This window comes from Temnothorax curvispinosus, unplaced genomic scaffold (assembly GCF_003070985.1).
Source record: "Temnothorax curvispinosus isolate PA1 unplaced genomic scaffold, ASM307098v1 QBEX01014574.1, whole genome shotgun sequence".
NCBI classification, from domain to species: Eukaryota; Metazoa; Arthropoda; class Insecta; order Hymenoptera; family Formicidae; genus Temnothorax; species Temnothorax curvispinosus.
In genome coordinates this window covers 345,791-361,688 of record NW_020224354.1, presented here as the reverse complement: position 1 = coordinate 361,688, position 15,898 = coordinate 345,791, and the positions used below count along the sequence as shown (strand labels likewise).

At 42.1% G+C, this 15,898-nt stretch overlaps 1 protein-coding gene across 4 annotated transcripts in view; it reads left to right on the top strand.

The window, feature by feature from the left end:
• LOC112464780 (mucin-5AC-like) overlaps positions 1-15,898 on the top strand; it is a 173,054-nt gene that overhangs the window by 143,852 nt on the left and 13,304 nt on the right. Inside the window, exon 1 of one of the 4 annotated variants that reach the window (XM_025031968.1) lies at positions 2,063-2,117. The exons of the other annotated variants lie outside the window; for them this stretch is intronic. The gene's annotated coding sequence lies outside the window, so the exon portion shown is untranslated. Of the gene's footprint in view, positions 1-2,062; positions 2,118-15,898 lie in introns of those variants that run through there. 4 annotated transcript variants of the gene reach the window in all.

Here is a 15,898-nt window from a genome sequence, read left to right as displayed (position 1 = left end):
AGATACGGATATTAAATACCGTGGTAAAACATAGGAGTTAGCTTATAAAAGCATATAATTTAATATTATGCAATCTTCCATCTATGAGCGTGCGAAAATCGTTACGCAAAACTTGTTCTTCTTTTTCTCCATTCCCTTCGACGGCTTCTCGACGAGTTTTCCCGGCAGTGGCATACAGAGGCACGAGTTGCTCGAACTTTAATTCGGTCATCCACCTTGTAACGGGTTCTCCGACTCGGCTATAGCTTGAAAACTAACTTCGCCGGTGCAGGAGAGACGGTGGCCGAGTGCGATTCAGCTGGCGAGATAGTGAACTGCAGTCGACAAACAAGACGGGAACCATTAAACTTTCACGATAGAAATTTGGCTGTCGTTAATTCAGATCAATCTTGACGAGGACATTTTCGATCAGCCATAACTAACGTGACGTTTATCGCACGTCGAGAAATATCTCATAAATAATACGACGAATCACGGCAGCGCGTTTCTTGCACGAAAACGCAAGGCTAATGTCTAATCACGAAATTCTTTAACATCGAGAGTTCAAAAGAGGTGGTAAAAAGTAAATTGAAAAAAAAAAAAGAAGAAAATGTTAATTGACGAAACTTTACGTTGATGAAAATTTAATTTGAAGCTTAATTTACAAATGGAATGTTAAATGTTGCGGCAGACGATATGACGCTCAATGAAATCTCCCAAACTTAAAAATCCGCCGAAGAGAGATTTGTTTGCATTACAAGAGATTGTATAAATTACAGATTGTATAAATTGACATTTTAACTGCGTCGTTGATACTTTCGTTATCGCTACACGATGTATCCCGTTTCTAGCGAGCAACGCGATGTTCGGAAAAAAGTCACGTGTTACACGTGTGCACGCATAGTAACGAGTTTGAAGAGTTCGATATTCCGACGATATTTTGACGTAGCGATAACGAGACTAATGTCGGTCGCAAACTTGGTGTAATTCGTCACGATTTAAACGTCGTTTGGAGGGCGTGCATATTAAAGGATCGTTGGCGGCAATGTTTGTCTTACGCGGTCATTATGAGGATTATATACGGCAATCTGCTGCTGCAGCAAATTTTCCTCCGAATCCCAGCAATTAACGTGCTACTCTTGCGATGGTGGTTCTGGGACGGCAATTGAATTCGCCGTCTCGGGAGAGAAAGTGGAACGGGAGGGGAGGCGTAATTGTAATTTTGTCACGACGAAAGTTGCCTCGAGTGCAGCGAGACGCGTCCTGAGAATGCATCTTCGTGCCGCTGACGTGAAAAATGTATCTTCACGACAGTCATAAAATGCGCTCACAGATGTTTACTATTGCAATACCAGCTGCTGAAGAAGAAACACTTTAAGACGAAATTGTAGTAAAATGATTAGAACGAAATTAGAACGGAAAGAATGATAATTGACGCGTGTATACATTTAAGACTTTTAAACGAGGTCTGACACATTATTTGTCACTTCAATGATCGGGTCTTTCATGATTGTACTCGATTGAGTTTAATAGTCCATTCGAGTTAGATTAAGTTAACAGCTGATTGGTTTCCGGAGTCGCATGAGTACTGTGCACTGTATTATTTTGTGCTTATACGGCGAATAATATATGCGTCAGTTGCGGAGAAATCGCGTTTGCGAACGGAATGCCGTGTCCCGATATTCGCCAGCCTCGGCGAAGCGAATCGACTCGATTCGCGTGTAACTCGCCGTTTCTCCGCTGGCTCTGCCGATGTGCGGGGGAAAGAGATTTCTTCGCATAATGTAAAAATCTCGGGGCTTGATTAAATGAACGCGAAATTGGTGTTTATAGTATATTATTACCGTGTTGCGGAGTGATAGGCCGCTACCGCTTCGCACAAAATCGCTCCATCATTCGTGCTAGCTTATTTCGTCGAATTTACTCGTGCGATACACGTACCATAATGATTTCGATCGTAAATTTTGTATGTAAACGCGAGAACGACTTTTGCTGTTCCGCGACGACGTGTTTTGTGAATTATTGCAATTTTGCAACGATTTGCGTGTAACGATCGGTGTTTCTTGTCTGTTTCAGGTAATTTGACGGAAAATTATGAGATGGCCGCGGTAACGCAGGGCTTCTGACTTACTCTATAGGTACAGTTTATTATTAGTCGTAAAGAGCAGACACGACGAGGTTTCCTTTATACGAGTCTGTACCCCGGCTACGGTACACCCGCAGTATATCGGCTGTATTAACTTGCGACTACGTGCTCGTCGACCGTTACAACACGATACAACGGCGGCGAGCCTTGAAACACGCGCGCTTCTCTACCCTTTGCCCTACTTATGAAACCTCGTTAACACAAAATTGTGCGACGTATGTACCACGCGATTGCAATTTTCGTTTACGAAAGAATTTCATTATTCAATAAAACTCGTTTAGACCCGTATTTGTTCGGTTTATTATAAAATAATTCAATTACTAATAGTTAACAATTTGATTAGCTGCTTTTTAAAAATAATTTTTGAGAAAATATATTTAATAAGCCATTACAATCGTCTTAAAATTTGAAAAAGGATATTGCCTTGCTGTCGTTCTTCAGGATTTAATTCTTCAAGACACGTATGTCTTGCATTGTGTCTTCTGAATGTTTAGAATGTCATTTACATTCGTTAGTTGTACGTATAATGAAGAAAAGTCGCAAAGGAATTACTTCCTTTGTCACATTTCTTTTTTTTCGTGACTTTCTGTGGTCTTCCAGCTCGAAAAGAGTCCAATAAATGCGCGAATAATAAATATACGCGTCGGATGATTATTAGGATGCAAATATGCGATGATTACTCTCTAGTTTTCTATCTTTTCTCATTGCGACGCGTCGCTGGCGATGTGGCGAGAAAGAGAGAAATGAAGGCGGAACGGGGACGGATGCGGATTAAACCAAATGCAAATATTTAATTAAATTCACGCGGCGGCGCAACGACGGCGGTTTATGAGCGCTAGCATATAATTTCTTCGCGGAAAGTAGCAGCGAAAGTGGAAGCGGATGCGGCCTCGACGTAGACAACCGCCGGGCTGGATTTCTTCTGGATTTCGAATCGCAAGAGTATGCGGTTTCGCCGTAACGCAATTCGGATGAACGGTCTAGTTCTTGATTACGCGCGTTTGCTGTTTCATTTATTATTTTATTTCGTTTTACAGATAAATATGCCGTAAAACGTTCAATTAACGTCAGAAGTGCGGGAAATAGAGATTTGCAATTTTACATTTTAATGAACGATTAAGTGCTCGCGACAAGATAATAATAATGATATGTAAAGTGGATCATATACAGGGTGACAATTGGGAAGTTCTTGAAACTAAGTAGCTGTTGTTTTGTAATGAATGGACAAAATAAAATTAATTAAATGCTTGTAGGCAAAACCCGTTATTTTTATTATTGCAGTACAAAAAGAACAAATATATATAGTCCTATATTTTATATGGGTATTTATATATTTTATATATATATATATATATATATATATACAAGCTTTATTTAATTTTATTTATTAACTAATTTTTATTAACATAGTGTAAACAGAACACACAAACTTGTAAAAATAAATATTGAAAGGATCAACAATTTGGCTGATTGCATAATTCAGTGATATGTTTTTAAAATGATTACACCTTTGCACAATAATTGAAGCACTTTTGAAAACTAAATACACTTTCTAATATTAATAACGGTATAAATTGTGCTTTGAAGAATTCTAGATAAATTTCTTTTATGGAAATGACTGCTCGTATCAAGATCTTCGAACATATATCACTGAGCCATGTACGACCAATTAAATTTTTTATTTTTTAAATCTATTTTTACAAGTTTATAAATATGTATTTTTTAATATTATGAATAATACAAAAATAACGATTTTTTGCAAAATAATGTTTAGTTTATTTTAATCTTCTCTCTCTCTCTCTCTCTCTCTCTCTCTCTCTCTCTCTCTCTCTCTCTGTAGATTTATTACAGTTTAATTCAGCAGCTTCCTAATTGTCACCTTGTATATTGAGAGGAATTAGAGAAAGACGGAGGACTTTAGTTTTGCAGTGGAAGTATTATTCTCGAGATTATGGAAGTGAATAACGAGACTAATTAACCGCTTTCAATCTTACACGTACTAAGCTATCCAATCGTTTTATGCTAATAAACTGCTGTAAAACGAGGCGAAGTGAAATGACATTGATTCGAGAAGTGGCGCGCGCGCTTCTCGACGGCGCGGTGCGCGCTTTGGATATATAGACCTTTCTCGCAGGTAATTCGGTATGCGGGGTTATCGTAGCATCTCCATATTCCCGGAGCATGCCGGAGAATGCTGCCGGCCCTCTCCTTCTCCGTCGTGATATACGATCGAACCTTACGGTTTTCTTGCTGCCCGGCGAGACAAACGAGCTCGCCCGCCCGTTGCCGTGAAAGAAAGCCAGGAAGGTATGCAAATCGGGAAAACAGCCGCAGGAGATGGATTAGCCGGATATCGGAAGTACTAATGGATATTAGAATACTGAGTGCCGGAGGATTACTTCACGTCCTTCCTCCTTTCCGTGGTCGCGTTTCGACCTCGCCGCGTGATTAATGCACTCGAGAAGAAGCTATCGACTCTACCGACTTATCTTCACCATGCGCGCTGTCGGCGAATCCTCGTCATTTCTCGTACCTCGCAACGGAAGGAAGTATGACAGTGTCGGCCAGAAATATTAGATCACACGTGAAAAAAGCACGTAAAAAGAGGCGAGATATAAAGACGAGGCAGCTGCTCGATATAGAAATTCGATTGCGCATGAAACAATTCTGATTTTTGCGACGTAACGTCGTGCCGTTCGTCCAAGCGTGAGATCGTTTCTCATTTTCCTGCGAATATTCGAGTTCATCTCTGTATTCTTGGCGCGCGATATCGACGTCGCGTCGCGAAAGATTTACGAAGTTATGTCGTTCTTAAATAAAGTAGCATTCCGGCATAGCGGAGATCTCGATCTTCGTGTCTGCATTGAAACAACTCTTCTCAAATATTTACATCCGCGGATGCGCGGATGCGCACACGTTCCTTCTCCACTCCATCCGCAATACTTACAGTACTTCGCTGGTACAGCTCGCGATTACACGCGCTCGCGGTGAAAGTCAATTACGCGCTCCAACACATCTCGCAGCCGCTAACCCACGATTACGCCGGTAATCCGCATCACTACGCATTAACGTGTTGTATATTACAATGAATTCATACGTTAAGGAGGATAATTCTCATGCACGACCGTTTTGCGCAGCGATGCATCGCGAATGCTGCATCGTTCTTATTAAAGTATCCGAGATATACGAAAAGATTCATTGGTTCTAAGATACTTTTGAGTAACTTGCAAATTCGCGAAAAAATAAAAAATTGATTAACGGAATAATCGAATTAATTCTTGTATGCTTAATTTTAACCAGTCGATGTGTAAACACGTTTGGATAGTCTAACAATATAATGAAATAAGAAATCGAGTAAAGTTGGAATATACAAGGAACTCGGGGGGGAATGAAGGTATATATCGTACGTGATGTATTCTATATGAATGAGGAGCTCGGAAACGGCCCTGCCGGGTGTGCTCACCTTTTATCTTTCTCGCGATCTGCCTCGCGTAAGTGGGATACCTCGTATCGGGCGCACGTGCATCTCGCGCCTTCCATTCATATGAGCTGTGCGGCGAGCGGGAATCCGAGTGCGCGCTGGTCGGAGTCGAAACGGCGCGGCCGCGGCGGCGGAAAGTGGAGCCCGTGTGGCGGCCGCGGCGCGTCAAGTGGGAGAAGGCATTGTGTCGGCCGAGAGAGGCGGCCTTGGGATCTAATTAATCTGAGCGACCGATATCTACGCCGTTTCCACGCGCCCCGCGTGGGAGTACGGCCGGCAGGAAATTAGATAAACGCGCGAAGCGCCTCGCGCGCGGCCGATCGGCCGACGACTCCTGCAGTGCGAGAGTCGCTCTTTCAGACAGATGGTACGCGCCTTTCGACGACAGCGAATTCCGCGCTCGAGCTGCGTCAGCTGGACGGAGAGGAGAAATATCGCCGCGCGCGCGCGCGGGCTTCGCGATGTACGATAACGGTGTCGCAAATGCGAGCGATTCGGGCTTGCTTTTCAAACGAATTGTTTGCCTCGTATTATGTTAGAGACCTTACAGAGGAATGTATATGAGTGTCGCGAAGCGCTGCCAAGTTCCACGATGCATACATCATTAATTACTAGTTAACGTGTTAAACGCGTGAAGCCTTGTCGAGGGATTCGGCAAGACGAATCGATCGACTCGCCAATGGCCAAGCGTCGAAGAAAACGAAGCAGAAATTTAACTGAGACCGTGTGTTTAATTGTTTTCAATTTTAACACGTTTAGTTTTAATGTATTTAATAATTGTTTGCTGTTTAATTAACTAAATGCTCTTGATAAATGCTCCTTTTGATAGTCCGAGTGCTTAAAAAGTATCTCTTTCCGATCAACACGTTTTATAAATTGAATTCTTGTTATCGCAAATCGCCAAGCACGCTTTTACCACCAAATATAACCATTTGTCAAGCAATCTAATATTTGTCCCACAGCTTCGATCGTAATAATCGTAAATTCGCTTGGCGTTTCATACGTCGAAACGCTCTCTCTCCATAACGGGTCTTTCTCGAAGTTCGCCCAGTCAGCGAACAGAATGTTGACCTACGAATATTCGAATGGTTGCACCACCAATTGGCCACTTTGGTGCATCGCCAGCAAGACGTTTCGATCCCTCGCGTCTCATTGTATGGCAAATAGACGTTAGATGCCCTCTCTCGTAAACTTATCACGCTATGTTATAAGATGTTCGAAATTTACTAGCATACATTTCAAACACATGCATTTCACGACGAGTCCGAAACCGATTTTCTTTTTTAGCGAAAGATTCAAACGATGTTCTCTGAATGCTGATACGAGTGCAAGCTTGTTACAACTCGGCTAATTGAATGCAGTCTCGGAGAAGTTAAACGGCCAATACAAGCTACACGGTTTACCCTGTTACTCGTTAACGTCGCACGTACCGCCGACGAGCGATGGTCGTCTCGTTTTACCTTTCCCGCGCGTTACGGGAGCCGAGTTTTACGTTGCTCCATTTCGCCTTAATTCCATTTAGCCGTCCGTGTTGCGCGCCGCCCGTCTTTCACGAGGGCGAGGTCGAGGCTGGAAGCTGCCGCCGCCGCCGCGGCCGTGGAAAAGGAACGGTCGTTACGGAAGGGCGGACGCGAGAGAGCTGACGCAATGTGAAACTAGATTTCGAGGTGGCAATGTCACCGCCGCTTGCTGCTGCTTACGCCATTAAATATGTTGATATTAAAAAGTCGTAAACATCCCTCGTAGCGCGCGATTAAAAATGAAACGGTGCGCGCGCTGATTAAAAATTACATGACTTATATTATTTTATCTCGAAAAATAATTACGTGGGTTTTTTACGTTAAGCAGACTATAATAATGATAAAATGGATTATAATATAATAGAACAAGTCATTGTCTCTCGAAACGTCATCGAGACAGGTTTCTTGACTGCCGCTCATTATAATCATGTGAATTAAATTTAACAAGCAAGGTGCGATATTCTTTACGTTAAGTGGTTACTATATTTATAAGTTGCTTTTTTTTAGTCCTACATTATCACATTTGCGTTATTCTTGTCAACTTTATAGGGTACGTTGCTCCGATAGTTTCTGTATAGGTATTTTTTTTTTGCGTAAGGACATGAGATAATTGACATATGAGACAATTGGCTATCATCTCTTTTTCTTCCTGACTTTCCAACTGATGGGGAGTAAATATTTCGAAGATCGAAGGTACTTAGATGAGCTACATTCGCCTACATTCACCTTTACTTCTATTTGTGAGAGACAATGGTATAAGTTAATGACTGTCTACAAACTGTTTTGTGTGATTACCTGCGTTAAATTCTGACCGATATAAGTTGAGTTATAACTTACTAATGTTATGCGCTGAGGATAAAAGGGTCGAAACGTACGCTAATCTTATTTAATTAGTCTAGATTATAATAAATTACATAGCGCACTAATTATCCCATCTGGCTCTTATTGCCAAATTTATTAATATTATTTGATAAAACGGATATATTCCACGGTTCAAACTTCGATCAGTTTTTGGTCGTTATAGCGATATTCATGAGACAGGTGATTATTTTAATTGTTGCGTCAAGGAGTATTTATTGTATAATTAGTACTCATCTACTTGATAATGCATTCCATTGCGGTTTGCGAGAGGATGCGCACGCGTCATTAAATGGTATATACATAAATAGGGCGTGCAATGTATGAAATTACTGTTGCGGTAAAGCGATTATTTAATAGCTGTAAAACTCGTGCGATCGGCTGTGTATTAATTCATTAGCTGTGACAAGTGATTCGAGATCGTTATTATCGAGGTCATGCGGCCGACGCTTTCCGCCGGCGAAGCCATGGTCATTTGTAATCCGTGACATTTGTATACCGAGGCGTTCGCGTTGCACCGAAGTTGCAGCGCTCTCCTGCTCGTCACGGAAATTCCGAGACCGTTTCATCCCACTTTGGCTACCCGCAATTTTCCAACGAGAGCCGCCAAATGAATGGAACAACTACTTGGATCGCGTTTGCCGCGCCGCGGTTACCTTCATCCCCGTTTTCTCCCATTAAATTAATTCGTCGGCGCACAATGTTCCGATGCAAAAACCTATATTACGTCACTACCGTTATATACAAGAAGTGCACGGAGTATCGAGACTATCGAGCATGTTTGGCAAACAAGGCGACATGCCTTATCGAAAATTGCGAAGATGTAATTGCGTATAAGTCTCTATCGCAATTTTCGAAGTTTTAGCGTTAAATACCTTGGCAAATTACAAAGATCGAAGGCATCGATGGAACAACATAGATATTAATCGAATTAATATCTGCAACATTATATATTCAATTTTCGAGATCAGAGGATTTCTTGGAAAATTCTCTTGAAGAAATTCTCTTTTCTCCAGGCTCGGTTCCGGAATGAATTTTTATTTTTATAAGCAAATGATCCATTAAATTCCCTGCGCTACCGAAGCTGGCGGACAAGAAAACGTGAACGTCGACACACGACGCTCGATCGTCCGGCGGCTCTCTCAACCTCCTTTATTCATAACGGTACAGCTTGTTCCGGACGTTAGCAAGAAACTCCGCAGCTGCCGTTTCGTGCTTCGCCGTCGTCGAATCGCTTCTTCGTCGCTTCGATGCCCGATGCCGCATCGCGGCCGAGAACGGGCAATCCGCGAGTCCTTGAGAATCTCCCACGCCGCTGTTCGGTTACCTCTTTCTTTCGCCTCGATTTTTGCCAAGTAGGTCGCAAACTGCGGATTTAATTATTCGTTCGCGCGACTCGCGGCCGAAAATATCTCCCGCTCGGACTTTCCGTTTACGGAGTTGCCGTTCTTTGGATTAATCACTGATGTAAATGCACAATGCACTGTCATTGTTATTGCATTATTCCCATTTAAGGGAGAACTTATAGCCTTATTCATAGTCCTTCCTTGAGTAAGGATTCCTTGTTCCTCTCTCTACACTTCATAAATTTTAAGGTTTCTTGATCGATCAAGGAAGGTTAACGAAATGTAGAATAACTAATAAGGAACAAGGAATCCTTATTTCTCAAGGAAGGACTATGAATTTATTCTCGTGTCGAGATACCGGTACATAAATAGGTCATTGTATTATAGACCGAGAGAAATTATGTCCCGCGCGTCTGACGAAAATCTAACAGACGCGTAATAACATCTTGCTAAAGCGAAGAATTGTACGTAAAATCGGCTCAAATAATATATTATTAGGCAATCAAGATCCAGTTCTGATCGTTAACGGTGTTCTTCCTTAATTTGATAATAACATCCTCAACGATAATTCTTCGAGGCGCGTGCTTTTTTGCAGTGCCAAATATTTGCGAAAACAACCGTGGCAAAAATTCGGTAGAATCGGTCTGCATTCACCATCCTTGTGGTAGGGTCAACCGCTCGATGTGACAAGCGTGTACGGACTCGAGTGGTCCTGTTGCATGGCGATGCCAAGTGGAACTTTTCGGTCTCTCTCTTCCTCTCTTTTTTTTTGTTGAGACTCTTTACGAATGAAAAAATCATAAGCGCCGCTTTTTCGTCACTTTCGCGGCGTTTTTAATTCCACACCCAACTTTTGGACGATTTTTTTCAGACCGTTTTTTCGGGGACAAAGCGTATCCTCTCTCGGCCACTCGCGCGGATTTTTCCTCTCGTGCTCTTTGTAACATCACGATCGACGTAACGTTGTTTTTTTTTTTTCCAAGGTCTTTTTTTTATAAATCCCGCGTTTCGCGCAATTTTCCATCTTTCATCTGTTTTCGTAAAGAATTAAACGCGCTTCGATGGAGCAGAATTGTGGCTTGAAATAGAGGATTTTTTTTGTTTTTATCAATATTGTCCCATGTAGCGTTTAGTTTTACAAATCGCCTGGAACTTCGATGAGATCAATATCAATCAAAATACTTGCTTTAATATTTTAGATACATTGTGCGAAATGTTTCAACGACATTAGAATTTGTTATTTCTTGACGAACTTTATAGAAATAAATAAAAGTATATGGTACATTGAACACGACTTCAGTTAATGTACATAATGCCATAATATTTCGAGCTGGTGGTGCTTTTAAAGAATTGAATGCAGCACGTCGACGTCTTTTAAATTAACAACCGTTTAACATCAGTACTAAAACTTGAGACTTTATCGATGTGTCTCACGTGTTTTAATAAATTTTCACGATATGGAAAGCTACAAAGAAATTTTACGGTATTTTAAGGTAGCAATATTGCGACCGACCGTCGCGTTACGCGCGCCACGCGAAATTCATATTATCACCGCAGTTGTAAACTGCGAGTAACCGAAAAACCGTGTGAATTCACTGCCGAAAGTGGAATACCTCGGAATATCCCGAAAAATATTTCAGTGCGGAACGTGCAACACGTGTGCTACCTCGTTCGCTCGTGCGCTCCAACTTCCGGAATGTCCTTGCGCTACTTGGAGCTTTGACAAAGCTCCCGTTGGCACTCGATCGTGTTTAAATCCTCGTGTCGGCAGAGCTAAGGCGTTATATTTCAGCGATCAAATATACGCGTATGTCACGATCACGATGCGTTTTTGTAGTCAATTGTCAGGCTAAATTAGTAAGTTTATGAAAAAATAGTAATTAATAAGTAAACAAATAAATAACAAATTAATAATAAAAAATAGACATGCACGATCACGATCTACGAATTTATTATTGATAGAGAGAAATCGGTATATTTTTATTGAAATAGTATTATACGCTTGGCGGATTTGTACCAGACAAAAGCAAACTTACGTATTTCTTTGTTCTTTTTGCATTACGCATGTACCGCGAATTTACACTTCGATGAATTCACGAGCCGTTAAGAACCGTGAATGCAATTACTCCGTTGTATAGGCTTCTAGAACACGTCGTTTTCCCCTTATTGGAGCGAATTCGTGGTCACGTTCGCGCGATTGGCAGGGGACGAGAAGCTCGTTAAACAAACTGCACCGGACTGCATCGAAGCCACCGGCTATTACCCGAGAAGTGCTAACACGCGGACATAACGAGTTGCTAACTGTAGAGATTTATGGAGAAGCATACTATTGTTTTGGCGGTATATCACAAGCTGTCGCTTTTAGAAGCCGAGGTCGGTGTGACTTCTCGAAAATGCGTCATAATACTGTCTCGAAAATTATTTATATCTACGTGTTTAGATACGTAAAGAGGTTTTTTACAACGATGTCGTAAACTTAATCTTAAATCTATATTTAATTTTTTTCGTGATAAGAATTTACAAAAATAATTAATCGTGTGTAAGACGAAAATGATATAAGAAGGTGTATATGTATAAAAGGGCTTGTATAATCAGTCTTGTTATATAATACGTCTCGTTTTCCTTTTGTTAATACGTGATAGATTCCAGATTTTTTACAATTTTTTTCTTGTGCACATAACTTCAGCATAAAGTTCGCACTTCGGGCACCCTCTTCAGGATGCTAGTTTGTCAAGAGGAATTCACATGTTTGCGCCGTTGGTAGGGGTCGATATCTCGTTAAACATTCCTAAGTTCTTTCAAAGAGGATGCGCGTACCACATATTTGCACATGCAAAGCACATGAACGCATCGATAGATTGAAAATTTACGAATCATTGAAATCGGTGTCGCCTCGTTTTCAAGGATCTCGAAAGAATCCATTCGGTCTAATATAACGTCGAGATACGAATAAATTATTCCGTTAAGTAAGCCGTTTAAACAACGAGCAACTCCTTAATTTCCTCCGCATCGACTTGAAGCTCCACTGCGAATTCCTACGTGTTTTCGGATCGCTCACGATGCGAGTTTTGCGATTCCACGCGATGAAAAAAAATATAAGAGAGAGAGAGAGAGACGCGTACAGAATTGCTTCTCTTGTTAGAAATTTACTTCAAGAACTACGCTTTCCTTGGATATCGCGTTGTCTTTTCTGTTCAATCATATCCACGTGATTTCTCCAAACGATGTAATAAAGAACCAAGGATTTCGATACGGCGTATCGGGATAAGCTCAAATGGTAGTAGAGAAGAAAGACGGAGCTCTGATTCATTTAGCGATAATTTCCCGAAAAGTCAGAACAAACCGGCTTCTCCTCCTTTCTTCGCCTCTCTTTGCCGCCATCGTGAAATTCCAGAGGAGAACGGGGAAATAATGCTTCCTCTTTCCGGCCTTTATGACGCTTGCGGCTCCGTTGTGAGTTACGTCTCGCAGCTCCCCTTTAGCTTCCTTGACCTCGTTACGTCTTGCTGCTTGAATACTCGACCGAGGCGCTGCGCCTTGTGCCTCGGAACATAATCATTCTTTGTTACATTACCCATCTTGTGTCAGGAACGATGTAATCGCGAAGAATTACAAGATGTCGACAGATCCGCGGGTCATAAAAGTCTTTGACATTGAACTACGAGTCTTTTTTTCTGAAATTAACAAAAAGTAGAATAATCTGAAAAATAAAATTACAATTTAAAAAGGACAAAGATTGGTACATACAGGTTCTACATACTAATTAATGATTTCGTTGCATTATATATGTCAAATAAAAATCAAATGTTAACATCTAACGAAATATTTATGACCACTGCATATATCATGAAAAACATTATAAATTATCTAATGAAGGAATTTGATCTGTTTAAACATAAAACCATCCTTGTTATTTCATTTACATCGAAACCTGGAAATAAAGAGGATTAAATTCTCGATGCCGATAGCGAGACGAGAGTGAGACGTGAAATACGGTTCTCGAGGGGTTAAAGGCGCGGCGTTTTAAATCGGCTTAACGGGTCAATGAAGTTGGAAAGCACGATTTGCAGAAACGAGGTCAAGGGATGAATCGGAAGAAAAAAGGGATCGCTGGTCGAGTCGAGGGTGTATTTGTTCGAGGTATTTAATTCTGAAATAAATCTTGGTTTTTCTCCCGTCCACCCTTTTCCATTTCTCTTTCGTCGGAGAAGGGCAGTATTCGGGAAGGAATGGCTAACTACGTTGGGCGTTATAATTCCACTCGAGACGGCGAGAGTCGGCGTATCCCGGAATTTCGCAGACCCTCTCTCGTAAACGGAATCGGAAGTTATCGCGATAATACGTATACCTATATGTTGCGTCAGAATCGTAAACTCGGAGCTAGTTCAACTACGCCCGTAAAATTTTTATCGGTTAGCTCGCAGTGAGGTAGTTGCATGTATCTATACTTTTTGTTTTCACAGCGTTTCGATAAATGTTATCAAGCTTACAAGACATAAGAGACACGATCACAGACACAGACACAGACACGATCTTGTTCCTTATAGCACGCGTTAATTAAATACTGATTTTATAATCCTAACTCTCTGTTGAAAAATTGAATAGTATAATATACATTGTAATAACTAAATATTTAGCTTATTATATTCATCGACTAGAAACTCGCATCTTCCCAGATACAATTCAGGATAATAAATAAGTGAAATACGATCGTATATATGATGTACAATCAAATTAAAGAAAACGTCGTTAAACAGTCAGGACTGGATCTTGATTGTCTAATAATATATTATTATATTATAATATATATATTATTCGCGTGAATTTTACGTGCAATTCTCCGCTCGGCAAACAATTCAAGATAACTAAATAAAATTCGGGATTCAGCTCGAAATGAGCGAGGCGATTTAGATTGGGTTTCGACCTAATCGCTCCGATTGAGACAAGTCATGAACGATTTCGTTAGTCTTGCTGGAGGCTAAAGCGAGAGGTAGAGATGCGCTTGCGGTGTCGTGGCCGTCGTTTAAGCCGCGACTTAACTCGGCTTAAAGCATTACTCTTCGTCTCTCTCTCTATCTCTCTATCTCTCTAGCTCACTCTTCTCTTGCTCAGACTTCGGCTTTCCTCTTCGTACTTCCGCCTCGTTCCGCCCCGCTGCGCGGCTTTTAATCGAGCGTCAGCGGATTATCTCGACATCGAATCTACGGTCAACCTGCAAACCACCGGCAAACTCTGGACCTTTGTGCGTCATTCTATCCGCGCGACTCGGATGTCCCGTTTCACGAACTCGCAATCCGAGCGAGCGCGTCCGCTTCCTCCCTTTGACGCGAGGTCAATCGACGTGATGATAGATAAATCCGCGCGAACATGGTATCTTGATGCGATAAAACCTGAAAGAATCATCGGAAGAAAAGATCGGTAGCACATTGTCACAATATGTCATTCTTATATCATTCTTGTAATCATTCCAGTTTTTAATAATGTGATATAGAGATAAATAATTCTATCTATTTGATAGAGTAATATTAATCAAATACTGTAATTAGCATGCATCATAATCGATTGTATAATATCATTTAAATTAATTGATATCGTACATTTAACACGCGGGCTCGTGAACGGTGAATATGCGCTCATTATCGGGAATCGCGGGTTAGATCAACCGTAAATGATATTCCCCGTAGGAACGTTTTAAGCGCGCGTGATCGCGGATATTGTTGATGATCGATCATTTCCAACCACTAGCCGTGATATTTACAGAGACTGCTTGCCGCGCGTGCACCACATAATTTCGCCGCTCTCGCCATCGCCGGAAAGAAAAAGAGAGAGCGAAAGAATGGGCGCCATTTGTCGCGGATCTTATCGGACGGCGGCGCGGCGGCGGCGGGCGGACTCTTCGTTTTAAAAGCGACTCGAGCGTAAATGCGGCCTCGGAACCGCTCTCCGGTCGAACCCTCGAAACGCGCGTCGGGGCCACTGCTTTAGCACCGGATATTTATTACCCCACGGGTGTAGCCTTATCGAGTGGCCTCGCCATGCTTGAAATCGTGAGAATTCCAGCCAAACCGTATACTCTCCGCCCGCCCGCATATATACACATACACCCGACCGTTCTCCTCTTCCCCCTTGCACGTGCAGCACACGAGCGGGATTACGTACGAGTGTGTGCCCGGTAACGGGACAGAATGTAATGGAGAACGGGACGGAATGGAACGAGACGGAGGGACGGGACGGAACGGGACGGGACAGGAGGTGGACGAGGGGAGGAAGGCCTTTGACTGGCGCGCGCGAAGGGGACCAGACCAGCAGCCCCTCAGGTTGCTCCGGCAAGGGTGCGCGATATTGATTCCCACCTAGCATTTACACCGAGCGTGGAAGCTCGGTGTTACATTCGCGACTCTAGTCAATGGGCATGATTCCGGCGCGCCAAGGAAGTCCCGCTACTTTCCCGAGTCGCCGGCGATAGTGTCCCCCGCGAGGATGATTAATTCGACTTGTTTTTAGTACGAGTATTATATTGCGGAACGCGTGTTTGCTGTTGCGAAGCAACCCTAAAATGCGCGCAACA